The 19,952-nt window shown below is 44.8% G+C and overlaps 1 protein-coding gene and 1 long non-coding RNA gene across 2 annotated transcripts in view; one reads left to right on the top strand and one right to left on the bottom strand.

The window, feature by feature from the left end:
- The window catches only part of LOC307208332, a 33,248-nt gene extending 19,405 nt beyond the window's left edge, over window positions 1-13,843 (top strand). Inside the window, exon 3 of the long non-coding RNA XR_013835101.1 lies at window positions 13,348-13,843. This is a non-coding gene — a long non-coding RNA (uncharacterized lncRNA). The remainder of the gene's footprint in view (window positions 1-13,347) is intronic.
- The window catches only part of PABIR2 (PABIR family member 2), an 83,913-nt gene that overhangs the window by 14,589 nt on the left and 49,372 nt on the right, over window positions 1-19,952 (bottom strand). The window lies entirely within an intron of this gene.

Genomic DNA, 19,952 nt, shown 5'->3' with positions numbered 1-19,952 from the left:
GCAAATGGCTTGAGATATGTATTATTTGTTGTGGACAAAGGACAGCTGGACATATAAAGGGCCCCATTAACTTCAGTAACTTAGAGCCTCATCAACCCTAAATCCAGCCCTCTATCTATCACTTATTAATAATCTATCTATCCATCTATCTATGCCAGTGCTGGATTTATGTATGTCCCATTAAACTTTAATTAGTTTAATGCAAAGTAAATGTCCGGTGCGCTTCCATCGTCTCAAGTCCCATTACAGCAGAGCATTTCGCGCAGCAGTTTAAGAAGGGCAGGAGAGGCAGTATTTCTTTTCAAAGAGGAGTCTTGGAGCAAGCGGTTTTGGAACTCAAAGAAAGGTTTATTTACAAAAACAAAAAACCCGGAGACGAACCACACATATCAGCAAATACGCCCAAAAGGGGAGAAGGGAGGAGCAAACACACGGGAGACTATTTATACAAACTCATGTTCCTGGAAGCCTAATGACTTCCAGCTGCTCAGTGATTAGAGCGTTTCTGCTACCTTTTAACCCTTTGATAGCAACACCCCCTCTCGCTCGTAACACTGAGCTGTACCAACCTTAATTCAAATTTAAACCTGAACAGAAACATTTATGAAATTGCGGACTCAAAGCTTTCGTAAAACCGTCTGCGAGATTTTCTTTGCTTGGACAATACTTTAGTTCAATTAAACCTTGTTTTACACTTTGGCATACATTTTGATAACGGATATCCAAGTGTTTTGTGTGTGCCTTGAATTGACCTGATTTAGCTAGTTTAATACAAGGTTGATTATCTTCCCACACTCTGATAGGTAGGGAACATTCTCCAAACAATTCTTGTACCAGTTGCTTATAAAATTCCAGTTCTCTACATACATCTGATAATGCATTAAACTCAGATTCAGTTGAACTTAAAGCTATAAGTGACTGCTTTCTTGATCTCCAACCAATTAGTGCATTTCCAAATTTTATCGCCATTCCTGACACTGATTTTCTATCTGGTCCAGCATCTGCCCAACTACTGTCGGCCCAACATTCAAGTTGTGTGCTGCCCTCTGCTGATAGTTTTAAGCGAAACCTTTTGGTAGTTTGGAGATACCTTAAAACTCTTTTTACTCCTTGCCAAGCATGCATTGATGGTTTTTCAGCTTGTCTACACAGCATGTTGACAGCATATGTTATATCGGGCCGAGTCCACTGTGCAATGTGGAGTAGACTGCCTATCGCTGACTGGTAAACCCCGGGATTAGAGAACTCTGCCTGTTGCCCGGCTTGAGCATCCTTTATGTAACTTAACTCCATTGGGGTTTTAACACCAGCACAGTTGTCCATTTTAAACCTTTCCAGCAACTGCTGGATCTTAGCTTCTTGGCTGAGCCAATAGTTCCCATTTTCATCTTGCTGAATTTTAATTCCTAGATAAACAGATACATTGCCTAGTGATTTTATCTGAAACCTTTCTCCAAGCTTTGTGGCAAATTGTTGTGCAAGTTTATCGTCCTTTCCACTGTATAATAAATCGTCAACAAATATCAAGACTGCTTCTTGTTCACATCCCGAGCCTTTTAGATAAAGACACGCATCTGCTGCGCTCTTTCTGAACCCCATGCTCTCTAGAGCATCGTTTAAGCAGGAATTCCAATTACGGGCGGACTGTTTCAACCCATAAATGGATTTGTGTAGGCGCCAGACCTGGTTTGGCTTGTCTCCTTCAAAACCCGGTGGTGGTGTCATATAGACTTCCTCCTGTAAGTCTGCATTTAAATAAGCCACATTGACATCAAAATGAAACAGCTTATTTCCCTTCTTAGCTGAAGAGGCTAAAAGCATTCTTAGTGACTCCGATCTTGAAGTAGGGGCATAGATTTGAGAATAGTGAACACCTTTGCGCTGCGAAAACCCTTTTGCAACTAGTCGGGCTTTATATTGCAACTCTTCAGTAGTTGTGGGCTTTAAACGATATACCCATCGACAACCTACAGCTTGTTGCCCTTTCGGAAGCTCTGTACTTGTAAACACACCGAGAGATTTCATTGAAGCCATCTCTTTTTCCATTGCTTCCTGCCACTTTACGGCTTCTGAGCTTGGAAGCTGTTGTACTTCCATATAGCTATCTGGCTCACACTGTGCCATATTTACGTATACACTTGTCACCTTAAACCGCTCTGGTGGCTTGCCCTTTGTGGCACGGTTTGACCTGCGCAATTGTTCCTCTTGTGCCCCCTCTGACCGTTGGCTGTCAGAATCTGTCTCAGACTTTATATCTGGATGTGCCTCTAGGGATAAAGACCTCCGTTTAGATACCTCCCTTGGGCTTGGTGTTGCAGGTGACCTGCTTCGCTTTTGCTGTCTGCTAGGCCTACTGGGTGGCGATGTTGGAACACTCCTAGATTTTGGCTTTTCTACCTTAGGAGAAGAACCTTGTGCCTGGTCAGAATCTGCATCTGAACCATGTGCACCATCCCCTTCTGGCTCACTACTCTCTGGACTTTCACTCTCAGCATAAATGCCTAAATCATCTCTCAAAATGTCAGGGTTAGCATGTAAGTGAGTCCATCCGGACTGCTCACAAAATTCAGCGCTCCTACTGAGGACCACTCTTGTAGTATCCCCATTTGGGTCCACGAATCTCCAAGATTTGGCGTGTGGTTCGTACCCACAAAAGATGAGTTTCCTAGCCCTTGGACTTCCCTTTTTCCTTAACGCCTTTGGGATAAGTACATAGGCCTGACATCCAAACACCCTAAAGTAATTAATTTTGGGCTTCTTCCCATATAAAGCAAAATATGGGGTAGTGGCAATTACCGAATTATATACTCGGTTCAGAATATGAGTAGCCGCCTGCCAGGCTTCCGCCCAGTAACTTTGAGGTAGATTAGCATCAAACAACATAGAGTTTGCCAACTCTTGCAGAACCCTGTTTTTACGTTCGGCCACGCCTCCTTCTTGGGGGGAATAAGGTGTAGACAGACGATGCTTAATTCCCTTTTTCTTAAAGAAATTCTGCAACACAGACCCGGTAAATTCTGACCCTCTGTCTGTCTGAAAAGCAAGTACTTTAGTACCGAATTCAAGTTCTACTGCATGAACCCAATTTTTAACTGTTTCTGCAGTATCTGCTTTTGTTTTGAGAGGAAAAAAACCATGTAACCTTCGTTTTGTCATCCGAGAGACACAGTGCATACCTCGAACCTCCCATGCTAGCAACAGGCATTGGGCCACATAGGTCCATATGCACAAGTTGGAATACTTTGTCAGATTTCCTATCTGAACTGGGATAGCTGCATCTATGAACCTTCGCCCTTTTGCATGCAGTACAATCCAAATACTTAGTACATTTGTTCATTTTGCACCCTTCTGATAATTCAGGTTGCTTTTTAACATACTGAAAATTAATATGTCCCAGACGGCGGTGCCATAAATGGACACAAGAATTATGGGTAGGCGTGTTCACACAACCAGCATGAACCTGTTCAACTTCATCTGGACTTGTCTCAAAATAATATAACCCATTTCTGCATTCCACCTGCAAAAGAGATACGTTATTCTTTGAAATAGTGCAAACCCCATTTTCAAACACAGTTTTAAACCCAACTCTATCAAGTTCTGACACAGACAAAATACACCCCTTCAATCCCTTTAGCACGTAGGCATCAATTTCTGTTTGCAAACAATTCAAGAACACTGTGCCTACGGTCTCTAAGGAACGTTTAGTTGAGTCTGCCATTGTCACAACTTTAAGGGTTTGCAAATGTCTGCAATTCTGCAAACGGACACTAGATGGCGCCACCAGGTGGTGAGATGCACCACTGTCAATCAACCAGCGTAGATTGCTGCCTTGGCCACGCCCTTGCATCAACGCCATTGCTGAAGCCATGTGCTGTGTGCTGTGGGAGTAGCCACGACCTCCTCCTCTTCTTCGACGTCCCCTGGAACTCCTTGTCTGGTAACTAGGGATAACGGCCTTGGTGCTGTCTTGACCAGGTTCATGTGTGCAATTCCTGATTAGATGGGAGGGGGAACCACAGCGAAAACAGTGTCTAGCTGTAAAAGCATTTACTGTGTTCTCAAACTCAGCATCCCCACTCTTAGGCACAGCGTAACTCCCCTTTGAAGACAAACCTCTTTCTCTTTGCCTTTTATCCTGTTCATCTGCAAGCCGAGATGAAATGTATTCAAGGGTTAATTCAGTTGAAGGCATAGCCTCCAAAGTTAGAGCTAGAGTCTCATAGCTTTTATCAAGAGAAGACAACAATATGTATGACTGCTGCTCCATAGAGAAAGGAATGCCCAGCTGTCTTAGTTGATTAAAGGCAGACACCATTTTGGCAATATGTTCTTTCACACACGCTCCCGGTTGGAGACGTAAATCAAACAAACATCTTGTAGCATGGATCTTGGCCCCCGCAGTGTTTCTGGAATTTAACCGCTGCAGAACCGTCCAGACCTCATGCGTGTTCTTTAACTCAGAAACATAAGGCATTTGCTCTGGTCCCACTGCCAAAACTAGTAGACCTTGGGCTTTCCTGTCGCATTTCTGTGAAGCTGCTGCTGCTGCTTTGTCTTCTGCAGATGCGTCTGCAGCTGCCTGTAAAGGCGGTGCTTCAGTACAACTCCACAACTCTTTTGCTTGCAACCAAACCCTTACTCTAGCCTTCCAATCTTGCCAATTTTTCCCATTGAGTCGCGTAAACGGGACAGAAAAACTTTCCTGGGACTCTGCCATCCTCCCTGGGGCTTAGGAACGATACTCACACACCTGTAGACCGTCTCCCAGCTGCTGAGGTGGCTCCTTGAGGAATAAGACGTCTTCCAGCGAGTACAAACTGCTCAGTGCCTGTTTAAAACTTTTCTAGGCACATTGCAGGACTCAAGCTGCTTTGAAGGCTTTCGTTGTCGGCAACCACTTCTGACTTTGCTCCAGTCCTTGCATAAATCACTCTGAACTGCACTCCTTAGCTCCTTCTTGACGTACAAACAGCCATAACCTGTCCCATTAAACTTTAATTAGTTTAATGCAAAGTAAATGTCCGGTGCGCTTCCATCGTCTCAAGTCCCATTACAGCAGAGCATTTCGCGCAGCAGTTTAAGAAGGGCAGGAGAGGCAGTATTTCTTTTCAAAGAGGAGTCTTGGAGCAAGCGGTTTTGGAACTCAAAGAAAGGTTTATTTACAAAACAAAAAACCCGGCGACGAACCACACATATCAGCAAATACGCCCAAAAGGGGAGAAGGGAGGAGCAAACACACAGGAGACTATTTATACAAACTCATGTTCCTGGAAGCCTAATGACTTCCAGCTGCTCAGTGATTAGAGCGTTTCTGCTACCTTTTAACCCTTTGATAGCAACAATGTATAAGCTCAACGAGCTGTAGCTTAGGGCCCCACTAACTCTCTTGTGGGCCCCCAAAAAACCTAAAGGGGGGGGAACTGGATGTACATTTCCAAAGGAGAAGATAAAAAACAGCTGAGCAAGAGGGTTGGTGCTGGCTAGGTGGAGCACAGGCACAGGGGGTGGGAGGGCAAGGAGGGGGGTGCACACTTAATAATAATAATATTACAGTATTACATTCCAAAAAAAGAGAACATCTTCTAACATTTCTTCCTTGACATTCTGCAAATATATCTCCATATATCATTGTACATTCCCCACCCCGTAACTTCCCTCCCCCTAAATAGTGCTCGGAATAATTTAGTTAATTTAATATTCTTTTAATATTGAGTTAAAGCAAAATACTGTATTTTTCTGTCTATAAGATGCCCCATGTATAAGACACTATTTGGGGGGACTTGGGTTTAATAAAATGGGGGGGGGAGAGAGATGTATCCATGTATAAGACACTCCCAGATTTTGGACATTGTTTTTTAGGGGGGGAACCTAGTGTTTTAAATGGAAAAATATGGTACTTTACATTGTTGTTTAGTCGCCTTAGTCATGTCTGACTCTCCGTGACCCTATGAAACAGAGCACGCCTTAGAAACTCTCACTTTTCTTCTCAAAGCTTCTCCTTTTTTTTAAAAAAAAAAATTTTTTTTATTAAAATTTTTGTTAACACAATAGAGAAAAGGCAGAATAAACAGAAAAAAGACATAAAAAAGAACATACATAAAATTTAACATCTTATAATACCCATCTTTTCTTCATCTTTTGGACTTCCTCACATCTCTCGCTCCTGCGTTCCAAATTTATACTTTAGCTAGCAAATTATCACCTTGTTTCAATTCTTATTATACACATTTCCAATGTTTTATCCCTAATTTTGAATATTTTTATCTAGATCTTAAATATCTAGTTTTAACAGAATGTTTATTCAAAAATTTATTTTTCTCATAAAGTTCACTCATTCTCGTAATCTTATTGTGATGGGATAATGAGCTGCTTGTGCGTAAAAGCTTGATCCCTCAGAGATTACTCAGTGTAGTAAATCTGCCTTGAGCGGAGCCCTTTGGCATGGCTCCGTCAGTCGCTGGTAGAATCTGATAGTGGGCGTTTGCGGAAACGTTTCCAACATAAAAGCTGTTTAACGGAAACGCGTCTCCTGGATTCTCTGCGTGACAGTTTCCGGCGAGGGATGGGGGTCCCTAAAGGGGGTCCTGATACCTCCTCACTGTTCTCACTGGAAGTATCCCAGAGCCTCCCCTCCGACTCCCTTTCCCTTGGAGCTCCTGCTCCCCCCCTACTGGTTCCCTCTTCTGCTGCAGTGTCTCTGGAATTCTCCGGGAGCCTTTCCACCACCTGTTCTTCCGATGGCAGTTCCCTGACATCCACCTCCCCCCCAGGGCCCCCTTCACCCCCTCCCGCCTCTTCTCCTACTGGCGGTGAGGATGGAAAGCCCCGGAAGGAACTCTCCTCATCATCAGAGGATTCAAACACTTCTAGCCACGGCTTTCCGTCTCTTTCCCCGTCTTCCTCTCCTTCATCAGAATCTGTTTCCTCCTCCACCCCTGACTCCGGGAACCCTTCAAACTCCCCTTCCTCATCTGTAGTCCCGAAGTGTTCCCTCCTAAATCGTGCCACGGGTTGTGGTTTTCTTGGGAAACGCCGATGAAACGTTTCTATTAAAATCTCGTCATTGACTTCCTCTGCCGGTACCCATGTGTTTTCTGACTCTTCCTCCCCCTCCCATTCTACCAAGTATTCCACCTGATTTCCCTTCCACCTGGAATCAATGATTCCTGCCACATCCATGTTGCGTTCTCTCTCTTCTAAGACGGGTGTCTGGGTGACCTCCCTCTCATGTTCCCCCCACTCACGTCCCTCTCTGTACGGCGACAGTAATGACCTGTGAAATACTGGCTGCAATTTCATGTCACTGGGCAATCGGAGTTTGAATGCTACTGGGTTGACCTGTTGTATGACCTCAAAGGGTCCCAACTGTTTGGGTCTCAATTTCTTACACCCTCCCTTGAACGGCAGTCCTTGGGTGGATAGCCACACCCGGTTACCCACCCTTATGTTTTCACCTTCCCTCCTATTTCTGTCTGCTTGCTTCTTATATTCTTCTTTGGCTTTCTCTAAGTTGAGTTGGAGCTGACGGTGGATCGCTTCCATCTCTTCAACAAAATGTTCCGCCGCCGGTACACTCCACCTCTCCCCTCCTTCTCCTGGAAATGCCCGAGGATGACACCCATAATTTGCCAGAAAGGGACTCATCCCTGTGGACACGTTCTCCGCGTTGTTGTAGGCAAATTCTGCCAGAGGTAACTTGTCTACCCAATCATTTTCTCTGTCCTTTACATAACACCTCAGATATTGTTGCAACACCCCGTTTGCCCTTTCTGCCTGCCCATTTGTTTCTGGGTGTCTGGCTGTGGAAAAACTTACCTCCACGTGCAGCAAGCTCATTAGCTTCCTCCAGAACCTGGAAGTAAATTGTTTCCCTCTGTCGCTGACCTCCCTCAAGGGGGCGCCATGCAACCTGAAAATATGCTTTACAAACAACTTTGCGGTTTCTTCCGCTGTGACGGCATGTGAGCAGGCTATAAAATGGCACATCTTAGTTAATAGATCCACCACCACCATGACAGCTGTTTTTCCTCTGGATTTTGGCAGATCTGTCATAAAATCTATGGATACCATCTCCCATGGTCTTTCTGGTGTGGGTAAGGGTTCTAAGAGCCCCGCTGGCACCAGCCTCTCTCCTTTTGCTCTCTGGCACCTGTCGCATCCCCTGACATACTCCCGTACATCTTCCCTTACCTTGGGCCACCAAAACTCCCTGGTAACTAACCACATGGTTTTGTGCTGCCCGAAGTGCCCCGCCGTGGGGCTGTCGTGTAACTGTCTGAGCACTCGGCCTCTTAGTTCCCCATCTGGTATGTAGAGTGCTCCTTTGTAATACAATTTTCCGTTCTTTTCCTCAAAACCCCCTGTGTTCTCCCCTGTTCCCCTGAGTTCCCTGAGCTTTTCTTGGGCGTATTCATCGTTCTCGGTACCCTCCACCAGTTCTCTTTGCCCCACCAATGCCGCCCCACAAACCCAGTGGTCCTCGGGGATGATATGTCTTTCCTCCGCCACTCCCTCCCCCTCCAAGTACTCAGGTTTTCTGGAGAGAGCGTCCGCCCTGACGTTCTCTGGCCCTGGCACGTAGCGAATTTCAAAATTGAACTTGGAGAACTCTTGCGCCCATCTTACTTGTCTCTGGTTCAGTACTCGGGCCGTTCTCCAGTATTCTAGATTTTTGTGGTCTGTCCGCACTTGAACCTTGTGCTGCGCCCCAATCAACAGGTGTCGCCATTTCCGAAACACTTCATGGATGGCCAGTAATTCTCTGTCGTACACTGTATAGTTCCTCTCGGATTTGTTCAACTTCCCCGAGAAGAAGGCACACAGTCTCCATTCTGACGTATCTTTTCCCGGCTGTAGGAGCACGGCGCCCACCGCTCTGTCTGACGCGTCGGTCTCCACTCTCATTGGCTGCTGCAGATCCACATGTAAGAGTTGTTCTTCCGAAGCGAACGCCCTCTTTAACCTTTCAAACGCTTGCTGCGCTTCTTCCGTCCAGACAAATTTCTTCTTACTGCTGAGACTGTCCGTGATGGGCGTCATTAAGTGGGCAAAGTTCTTGATGAACTTCCGATAGAAGTTTCCGAAACCCAAGAACCTTTGCACGTCTTTCTTAGTTTTCGGTGGTTTCCATTCCAGTACCACTTGAACCTTGCTAGGATCCATGGCCAGCCCCTTGTCTGACAACCGGTACCCCAGGAATTCCACCTCTCTGGCGTGAAACTGACACTTCTCCAGTTTCACCCACAGCTGGTTTTCTTGCAGTTTGCTCAGTACCTCTCGTACATCTCGCACATGCTGCTCCTCATTTTCTGAGTACACTAGTACGTCATCTAAGAACGCTACGCAGTTCTTGTAAAGCAATGGTCCTAGGACGTGATTCATGAAGGATTGAAAAACGGCCGACCCCCCCCTGGAGGCCGAAGGGCATAACGAGGTATTCAAAGGCCCCCAAAGGGGTGAACATAGTGGTTTTCCACTCGTCTCCCTTTCTCATACGTATCAGGTTGTACGCCCCCCTTAGGTCCAACTTGGTAAAAATCTTCCCCTTCCTCACCCTGGTCAGAATGTCATCGATCCTGGGCATGGGGAAAGCCACTGGTTCGGACACAGCATTTAGGGCCCGGAAGTCTACGACCAATCTCGGTTTATCTGTATTTTTTTTGTCCACAAAAAACACTGGGCTACCCCCCACCGCTCGTGACTCTCTGATGAACCCTCACTTGAGGTTTTTGTCTATAAACTCCCTTAACTCCTGCATCTCTCTGTCTAACATTGCATACAGCTTGCCCACTGGCAACTGTGCTCCTGGGAGTAAGTTGATTTGACAGTCAAAGGGTCTGTGTGGGGGTAGTTTATCTGCTTCTCTTTCGCTGAAGACGTTAGCTAAATCGGCGTATTGTCGTGGTACCCTCCCTGGGTCTATTACTTCCATTCTTGCTAGAGTGGCTTGGGTGCCTACTTGGCTCTCCCTCTCCGTGCAATATGCCAGGCAGTGCGCTGACCCAAAGGAAACCACCCTCTGGTGCCATCCCACTAGCGGATCATGCAGCGCTAGCCAGCTCATTCCCAAAATAATGGGTGCTCCCCCCAAGGTGGCTATGTTAAACGCTATCCGTTCTGTGTGCCTTGCCACCCTCATTATCATGGGGACCGTCTGCTGGTTAACAGCTCCTCCCAACAACTCCCTCCCATCAATCGTGGTCACCTGCAGAGGGTTATTTAAGGGGATAGTCTGTATCTGGTGTTCGGCTGCAAACTCCTTACTCATAAAGTTGCAGGAGCTGCCTGAGTCCAATAGAGCCTTCACCTTTAGTGGGTGTCCGTTTGCCAGCTCTAGCAACACCTCTATTACAAGAGCTGGTCTTGGGGGTTCTGGCGTGGGCACATTCACTGTTCCTTGGCCTGGCTGCTGTGCCCCGATGGTGGCAGCCAGGCGTTGGCTTTTACTTGCTCCTTAGCTCCCTCTGCCTCCCCCCCAACAGCTCCCGCCATTCCTTGCCATTCCTTTCTTTGCGGACAAACTCTGGCAAAGTGACCTGGCTGTTAGCAGAGAAAACATTTCTTGGCGCCTTTTCCCTCCTTCTTCCGCCCTTCACTGGGGTTTGAAACTGCGCGCGCACACGCTGTTCCAATTTCCATCGGCTCTGCTGGAAGGGAAGGCTGCTCTGGAATCTCTGGAATGCGGAAATCCCTCCAACGCTCCCCTTTCCCTTCCCGCTTCTCCAGGGCTCTGGCCTCCTGGCGTGCTCCTATGGCCAGCGCGGATTTAGTCAGATGGTCCATAGACTCCGCCCTGGGCGCCCGGGAAAGTTCGTCTTTCACTGCCGAAGATAGTCCTTCGAACAGCATTTGTATCGGTTCCGCTGACAAATCCCAACCTAATTTATGGATCAACATGGTGAACTCAGTCCAGTACTCACGGACAGATCGGTTCCCTTGTTTACACGCCATTAACTGTCTGCGCGCCACTCCCTGCTCAATCTCGCTGGAGAACATCAGATCCATGGCACGAAAAAACTTCCTTGTGTCCTTTAGGACCTCATTATTGGCTGCCATTAGGGGCCTCACCCAGTGTTTCGCCCCGCCTTCGAGATGGCCAATCACAAATGCTACCCTCGATTCCTCATCAGGAAAATCATCAAACTGCAGATTGAGGGCATATTGCATCTCTGTCCTAAAGGCTTGATAGTTCCTGGGATCACCCCCAAACTTCTGCACCAGTCCTGGCACCTTCCTCGAGAGTTGGGTGGCTTTTCCCTTTTCTGCATCATGAGCCCTCCTCTCCTCAAGCCTAGCCGTTTGCAGAGCTAACTGGACCTCCAACATCCTGTACCTTTCTTCCAGGCTTGGACTGGCTGCAGCTGCTCCCCCATCTCCGGCTCCGGCTGGGTTGCTCATGATGCCTCTCCTTGCACAAGCTGCTTTCAGAGACTGTCAGATTGCTGTGATGGGATAATGAGCTGCTTGTGGGTAAAAGCTTGATCCCTCAGAGATTACTCAGTGTAGTAAATCTCTGCCTTGAGCGGAGCCCTTTGCCATGGCTCCGTCATTCGCTGGTAGAATCTGACAGTGGCCGTTTGCAGAAACGTTTCCAACATAAAAGCTGTTTAACGGAAACGCGTCTCCTGGATTCTCTGCGTGACAGTTTCCGGCGAGGGATGGGGGTCCCTAAAGGGGGTCCTGATACCTCCTCACTGTTCTCACTGGAAGTATCCCAGAGCCTCCCCTCCGACTCCCTTTCCCTTGGAGCTCCTGCTCCCCCCCTACTGGTTCCCTCTTCTGCTGCAGTGTCTCTGGTATTCTCCGGGAGCCTTTCCACCACCTGTTCTTCCGATGGCAGTTCCCTGACACTTATCAACTAACTTTATGGGCCCTGTTAATTTCAAATCTCTCATCCTTCTTAACACTCATACAGTTTACAATGTTTTTGTAGATAGTCCTTAAATTTCATAAAGCTTCTCCTTTTTTATGTCCATTGAGTTTTCTTGGCAAAATACTGGAGTGGTTTGCCAGTTCCTTCTCCAGGTGGATCACATTTAGTCTAAACTCTTGGCTATGACCTGTCCATCTTGGGTGGCCCTGACAGCATGGCTCACAGCTTCTTGGGGTTATTCAAGCCCCTTCGCCACAAGGCAGTGATCCATGAAGGGGCTACTTTACTTTTTGTTGTTGCTGTTTAGTCGTTTAGTCGTGTCCACCTCTTTGTGACCCCCTGGACCAGAGCACGCCAGGTACTTCTGTCTTCCACTGCCTCCCGCAGTTTGGTCAGACTCATGTTCGTAGCTTCGAGAACACTGTCCAACCATCTCGTCCTCCGTCGTCCCCTTCTCCTTGTGGCCTCCATCTTTCCCCACATCAGGGTCTTTTCCAGGGAGTCTTCTCTTCTCCTGAGGTGGCCAAAGTCTTGGAGCCTCAGCTTCAGGATCTGTCCTTCCAGTGAGCACTCAGGGCTGATTTCCTTCAGAATGGATAGGTTTGATCTTCTTGCAGTCCATGGGACTCTCAAGAGTCTCCTCCAGCACCATAATTCAAAAGCATCCAACATAGAAACCCATAAAATCTTCTCCAACTTTTATCCTGACTTTGCGAACATCAGCCTATCAGTCAGTTTCTTTGGGAACAATGTTTTGCCATAGACTCCTCTACACATTCCCATTATTTCCTGAGTTTTTGATTCGGTTGTCATCTGATTGCTGCTGTCGTTTGGGCCAATTTAATCAATTCACAAAATTTTACTTGCCAGTCCGCTACTGATGGGACTATATCTCCCTTCCAGATTTTGGCCACTAAAATCATAGTGGCAGAATATTTTTTTCTTATCGTTGGGGATTTCTTTTTTCACTATACCCAGAAGGAACGCTTCTGGACTTTTCTCAAATGTTATTTTGAACCTCTTTTTTAGTTCTTCATAGATATTACTCTAGAACTTTTGGATTTTATCACATCCCCCCATACACAATACCTTGTTCCTTCCGTTGTCTTACATCTCCAACATGCGTTTGATTTTAATTTACAGTTGTACCTCGGGTTACAGACGCTTCAGGTTACAGACTCTGCTAACCCAGAAATAGTTAAGAACTTAACTCGGTTAAGAAATTTGCTTCAGGATGAGAACAGAAATCGCACAGTGGTGGCAGCGGGAGGCCCCATTAGCTAAAGTAGTGTTTCAGGTTAAGAACAGTTTAAGGTTAAGAGTGGACCTCCAGAACTAATTAAGTTCTTAACCCGAGGTACCACTGTATATGTTTTAGCTCATCTGGCAGGGGTCACGTACCACCTGTACCACATCTTCATTAGATTTTCCTTGATTGTGTAACAGGCAGTAAAATTGACATCTTGTCTCCACAGCCTTTCCCACTGATCCATCCTGATTGCAGACTCAAAATCCTGGCTCCACTTAATCATAACCTCCGTATTTACCTCTTTGTCTTTCAATTCCCATTGTGGGGAGGGGGGCACACTTGCCTGGACGATCCTGAGGCATCCTGCACCAAAGGTGTTTCAGTGAGATGGAGCGAAAGGGAAGCAACATGCATATAAAACCTTTGGAGGTTTCATCTGAAGAAGGCAATGGAAGAGTATTCAGGGTTCTGAATCTGAGCCAGGGCTCAGCCAAAATTATCATTTCTTCCCTGAAACCCATCCTGGGAAAAATCTGCTCAAAGGAAGGCAAATGAATAAATGAGCGAACCGTGTTTCGGTGAATGGCTCAGTGCTGGAACTTGTGAAGTCCTGAAAACTGGGATTTGTCCTCTTTTCCTTTCTTTTCTTTAAATAATTTTTATTGCATTTTACATTGTTATCTTTTCCACAAATATATCTTAACAAATAATAACAGATTAACCCCCCCTCAACTTCCCCTTTTGGTTTTTTACATGAAAAAATGGTCCTGCTGAGGGACTTCCGGGTTGGCGCCCCCGGCAATGGCGGAGCTCCTCCGATCGGGAGGAACTTGCTCCATGGAAAGTTGGGTCTGAACCGCCACGGCGAAGGCAGAGACCCATTGAAATCACATGCGGAAGAAGCTTGTGAACCTGGGATTCGGCTGGCACCTTTTGCACCTCCCCTACTCGTGGGGAAACCCTGTTTTGGGGATCCGGAGCGACGTGGGGTGAGCGGCGCGGTGCTTTGAATCGACCGCTTCTTTCACAGAGTGAAGCCGCATTGCTGCTGCCAAAGAGCACTGACTTTTTCTTGTGGACAATTGGATTTTAAACAACAACTCGTGAGTAAAACGGAAAATTGGATCTTTAAATATCTTAATTTGGCATCGAACGGGGAAGGTTCAAAACAGGAAGTCCGCCTTCCCCTTTTGTAAATAGACTGAAGCAAAGAGCTTACAAGTTAAGGTCTTGGAAAGCCTTATGTAAAGGATTAAACTTCCATCGATTGAAATTATTAGAACCCCCTTGGAAGCAGGAGAAGAGGGGGGAAATTTTGGACTGTGTATCCTGCAGGAGAGAGTGATTAAAATTAAATTACCACTGCTCTGAACCTGGGAACGGGCTCCCAGTGATTGATGTTTCGGGAGAGTTCATTGACAGCGAAGAGAACGGATGTTGACAGTCAGTTAAATAAGAGAAATATATTGTTTCCATTGTCCGCTTCTGAGTTTAAAAGGGAGGAAAAGTATCTGAAAATTGAAACTATCTTTACTTTTTGATCTGTGTTGGAAAAGATTGATACAAGTGGAGACTGTTCTCCTCTAGAGGGAGCTTTTGAAACTGTTACAAGAGTGGAGCTGGGAAATCTCCAGCTGCTTGATAAGAACTGTGAGAACTAGAGATTGACCTTGGATATTCAAGAATGTTGATAGGAGAAGCCTTATGGACTGCATTTTCTAAGATAAGCCACTTGTTGGAACAGCTTCATAAAAAAATGGATGCTATGACTACTAAAATTGACATTTTGGAACCAAAAGTGAGCACCAATACAGAAATTATTCAGGATTTGGCACAGGAATCTATTTCAACAGGACAAATTGCTGAAAAGGAGAAGGAGAAAGTTGCTGTTGTCGAACCTAAAGTAATACAAGGGGGAGCCTTAGCCTTACAGAGGCAAATTGAGGACTACAAGTTGAGGCCCTTTATGATTGAGACTAGAAAAAGTCAGATTTTGAAGATCAGAGCCTGGCCTTGACTAGAAAAGGAAAGTTGGAAAGATCCCTCTATGCAGGGATTAACTGACTTTTGGAATATGGACTTGGGTCAGGAGGAGATTGGAGTTCTGGGGGCCTTTGGATTTGGAGGAATTTTGAAACATGCCCGGAAATACTTTATGGATCCTAGTTTTAATTATGGAAATCTGGCTGACTTGTCGAGAAGGAATAAAAGTATCGTTGGATTGGAGTTTCCCCAAGATATGCTCTTCAGCATCAAAGAATATGAAGAAAACTGGCAGAAGGGACGTGGAAAAGAGTTAAGAGCCTCGGACATAAGATCTCCAGGTTGATGGACTTTATGGAGTTGACGGAAGTGGCTGGTAGAGTCCGAGACTGGGGAGAGGAGATGGTGGAAGAAGATTGGAAATTTAAAGTCTATATATAGAAATATTGTAAAATTAATGAGTGATAGAAAAATGTTGGAAGGAAATTTTATGGCTTTAGCTGAAATTCTATAAGGAGTTAAGCTTAAATAAGTATACTAATTTTAATGGAAATAAGATTAAAAATATGTTAAGACATTTATATGATAGAAAATAGAGAAAGATGGAAAGGAATTGCTGAAACAATTAATGGAAGTGGAATACAAAGAGGGAGGTGAGAGGAGGTCAATGATACAAGGGAATGAAAGATAGAATATGGAAAAGGTATGATGTTTTTAAATTGTTTTTGTTTTGTTTGGTTTAGTTTATTGTGTTAGTTTAATGTGTTAAGGTTGTGTTTTGTATTGTTTATGTATTGTATTGTTTTTTCTCTTTTTTTCTTTTTTTTCTTTTGTTTTTTTTCTTTTTTTCTTTTTTTCTTTTGTCTTCTTTCTTCCTTTTCTTTTTTGTAAGCTTTAAAAGTAATAAATATTATTTTAAAAAAGAAAAGAAAAAATGGTCCTGCTTACAATACTATACTTCAGTACTATATTCTTAAATGAAATGTTGTTCTATCCTGACATTCTATCATTTCAATGTTTCTGTTGTTAATTGTCAGTGTCTACTCAAACCCTGTGAGCGAGTCCATTTCTTTACATTGATTCTGTATATACAACATAAATGGTTTCCAATCTTGTCTCAAAGTCTTTCAGTTCATTCGCCATTTCAGCAAATTCCACCAGTTTTTTATCACTTTTCCATCTTTGGGTGAATAAAACCCTCACCGCAGTTGTAGCTGACGTGTCCTCTGATCATGTGCAGAGTGCAACCTTCCGCCACCCCACCCCCCGCAATATCTTGTTCCGTTCATTGAAATGCCTTCGCTGCATTTTGGCTAGTTGCAATATCCAGTTCAAAATGCTGGCAATTCTTTTCGATGGCTAGTTTGTTTTTTTAAAAAAACCTTTCTAAACCACCCTTCCTAACATAAAAAGATATACAGCTGGCTGTGACACAAGGGGGGTCTTCTCTGTGAGATTGCCAATGGGCACAGAAAGAACGGCACTAATCTGAGGATCCGAGAGAGGTGGCCAATTCCATCACAGAGCCAAGGAACACATCGCACACTGAGAGCCAGTGTGGTGTAGTGGTTAAGAGCAGTGGACTCGTAATGTGGTGAACCGGGTTTGCGTCTCCGCTCCTCCGCATGCAGCTGCTGGGTGACCTTGGGCCAGTCACAGCCTCACTCACCTCAAAGGGAAAGGAGATTGTTAGCCGCTTGGAGACTCCTTCGGGTAGTGATCAAGTAGGATATCAAATCCAAACTCTTCTTCTTCTTCTTCTTCTTCTTCTTCTTCGAGGGCAAGAGCCAAGCATTTAAGATCATAGAAAGTAAAAGAAAAAGTGGCACATTAATTCGCAACGCACAGGAACCCTGTTGGCAACAACATTGCCTCTCTTTGCCACCTTCTGTTAGGAATTTGTTTTTGATAAAAAGAAGCATAAACCAACTCTCCCACAGGAACATGGGGTGGGAGGGCGAGGAGGAGGGGAGGGATGCATACTTTTTATTTATTTATTTTTATTTCTTCTTACAGTATTACATTTTTTAAAAAGAGAACATCTTCTAACATTTCTTCCTTTACATTCTGTAAATATATTTCCAATTCCCAATAGACTGCGATCTACTGACAGTGTGAAAAAAACCTAGCAGTGATCTACCCATTGTCGTTGGACGGACCAAAGTTGTTGAGTTGTGGAATCAACAAACATCGGTAACATTAAAATCACAGATCACGCCCCAGTAGAAGTCATCGTTAAAATAGGAGAAGGAACACAAACCACCCCATCATGGTCCTTCAGTCCCATCCTAACTACAAACAAACAAATTAGAGAGAGTCTCACAAAAACCCTCCAAAACTACTTCAAGGAAAACGATGTAGACAATATAACAACCCCCCTCCTATGGGACACAATGAAAGCGGTCACCAGAGGAGCTTGCATAAAAGAGAAAACATTCCTTAAAAAACAAACCTCCTCAAAAATTAGCAAAATAGAACAAGACATCACAGCCCTCTCAACACGCTACAAACAAACAGGATCTAAAAAAACTCCTCAAACTTATAGAACAAAAAAGGAGAGAACTAGACTCCCTAGAAATTAACAAAACAATGATCAGCATTCTATATTCTAAACAACGTTTCTATGAATATGGAGGGAAAAACTCCAGATTACTAGCAAATAGATGTAGGAAAAAAGCACTCAAAACAAGAATACACTGCATCACCAAAAAAGACGGCAACATAACATCCTCCCCTGAAGAAATAACCTCAGAATTTGCAGAATTCTACTCCAACCTATAGACCTCCCATAACCCACCAGAGAAGGAAATCAGAACATTTCTAGCAGGACTGACCATGCCTACCCTAACTGATGAGGAACAGGAATTCATGGACAGCCCTATCACCCCAGAGGAAATAGATGTGGTCCTCAAAAACCTGAAACCACACAAAGCCCCAGGCCCAGACGGCTTCACAGCAGAATTCTATAGGAAATTCAAAGCACCCTTGATGCCCTACATGACCCGCCTATTCAACGACATCATAAAAGGGGGCCCCATCCCCAAAACCTGGACCCACTCCAAAATAGTCTCCATCCCAAAACCACTAAAAGACAGCCTCAAAGTAGAATCATACCGCCCAATCTCATTAATAAACCAAGACTACAAGATATTCACATCAATCTTGGCCAACCGCCTAAAAATCTTCCTACACAAGTTAATAGCCCCAGACCAGACTGGCTTTGTCCCTGGCCGCAATATAACAGACCCCATCAGGAAACTACTGAACCTGATCGAACACAGCAAGGCAACGAAACTCCCATTGACAATTATGTCCCTAGACATCCCCAAAGCCTTTGATTGCTTAGAGTGGAAATACATATTAGCAGTATTAACTAACATGAAATTTGGCCCCAACTTCCTACAAATCCTCAAACAAATATACTCCCAAGCCTCAGCAAAATGCAGAATTAACAATATGGATTCTAATACTATAGCTATCCAAAGAGGCACGAAACAAGGATGCCCACTGTCTCCCTTCTTATTTATCCTGGCTCTGGAACCCTTAGCAATCCGCATCCGAGCAGCCACAGACATCAAGGGAGTGGAAATAAAAGGCAGAACCTATAAATTAGGGCTCTTTGCAGATGACCTAATGGTGACAACACCAGACCCCATAAGCACAGCAACCTCCCTAATCAGAGAACTCAACAAATTTGCAATGGTGTCGGGCCTACAGGTAAATTTTACAAAGTCAGAAGCTATGTGCTTCAACACCCCTCCTCACACCCAAAAAGAGCTCACGAAGGTCACCAAAATAAAACTCTGCCACACCAAGTTCAGATACCTAGGGGTACAAATAACCAGAAACCTCAACAAATTGTACCTCCACAACTACAAGCCCCTGTGGCGGCAAATTAACAAAGACCCAAAGAGATGGAATAACACGAATTTCACTCTCTCAGACAAAATAGCCATGATCAAAATGATCACACTCCCAAAACTAACCTACCTATTCCAAACCCTCCCAATCTGGATCCCCTCAACCCAACTCCGCAGTTGGCAGAGAAAACTACACTCTTTCATCTTCTCACATAAAAAACCAAGAATAAGCCCCAAATACCTGCACCTCCCCACCTCAGAAGGAGGATGGGGAATCCCCAACATAGAAGCATATTACATTGCCAACCAAATACGTCATATAATTCCATACATACTAGAAGATGAGACAAAACAATGGGTACACCTAGAGAGGGACACAATTGAAAATACCTGCACCACAACATACCCACTCCTCCCAAACAAACTAAAGAAAATTCCCACAACACTTAACAGGTACACACAGACCATGCTCAAAGCATGGAAAACACAAATAGGCAAACTATCCCCAACCCCATCCCCACTAATCCCCCTGGCATACCACCCATTATTCCACCATGCAGCACAAAACCTCCAGATAAAAGCCTGGCGAACCAAAGGCTTATATCGCCTAATAGACTTTTATAAAAATAACAAACCCTTGTCAACACAAGAAATACAAGACAAACTAGAAGACACCCAAATGCCCTGGTTAACACAACACCAACTACATGCCCTCTTAAACAACCCAACAGTAAAATCAGCAGCAACTAGGCCCCTGACAACCTTTGAAAACCTCCTCCTAACAACAAAGGGAAATGGTAAAGGGACGGTATCCGCAATATACAAAATACTACTCCAAAATCCCGCAAATCCCCTAGACGCAATCAAAAAACAATGGGAGAATGACATAGGCTATGAGATTAACCCCACTCAATGGACCAGAATGTGGTCTAAACCCCCCTTTAAATCCATATCAACGAAAAGAAAAGAACTCACACTGAAACTCACC

Source organism: Podarcis cretensis, assembly GCF_951804945.1.
Source record: "Podarcis cretensis genome assembly, chromosome: Z".
NCBI lineage: Eukaryota > Metazoa > Chordata > Lepidosauria > Squamata > Lacertidae > Podarcis > Podarcis cretensis.
This window is presented reverse-complemented; position numbering and strand designations above follow the sequence as displayed.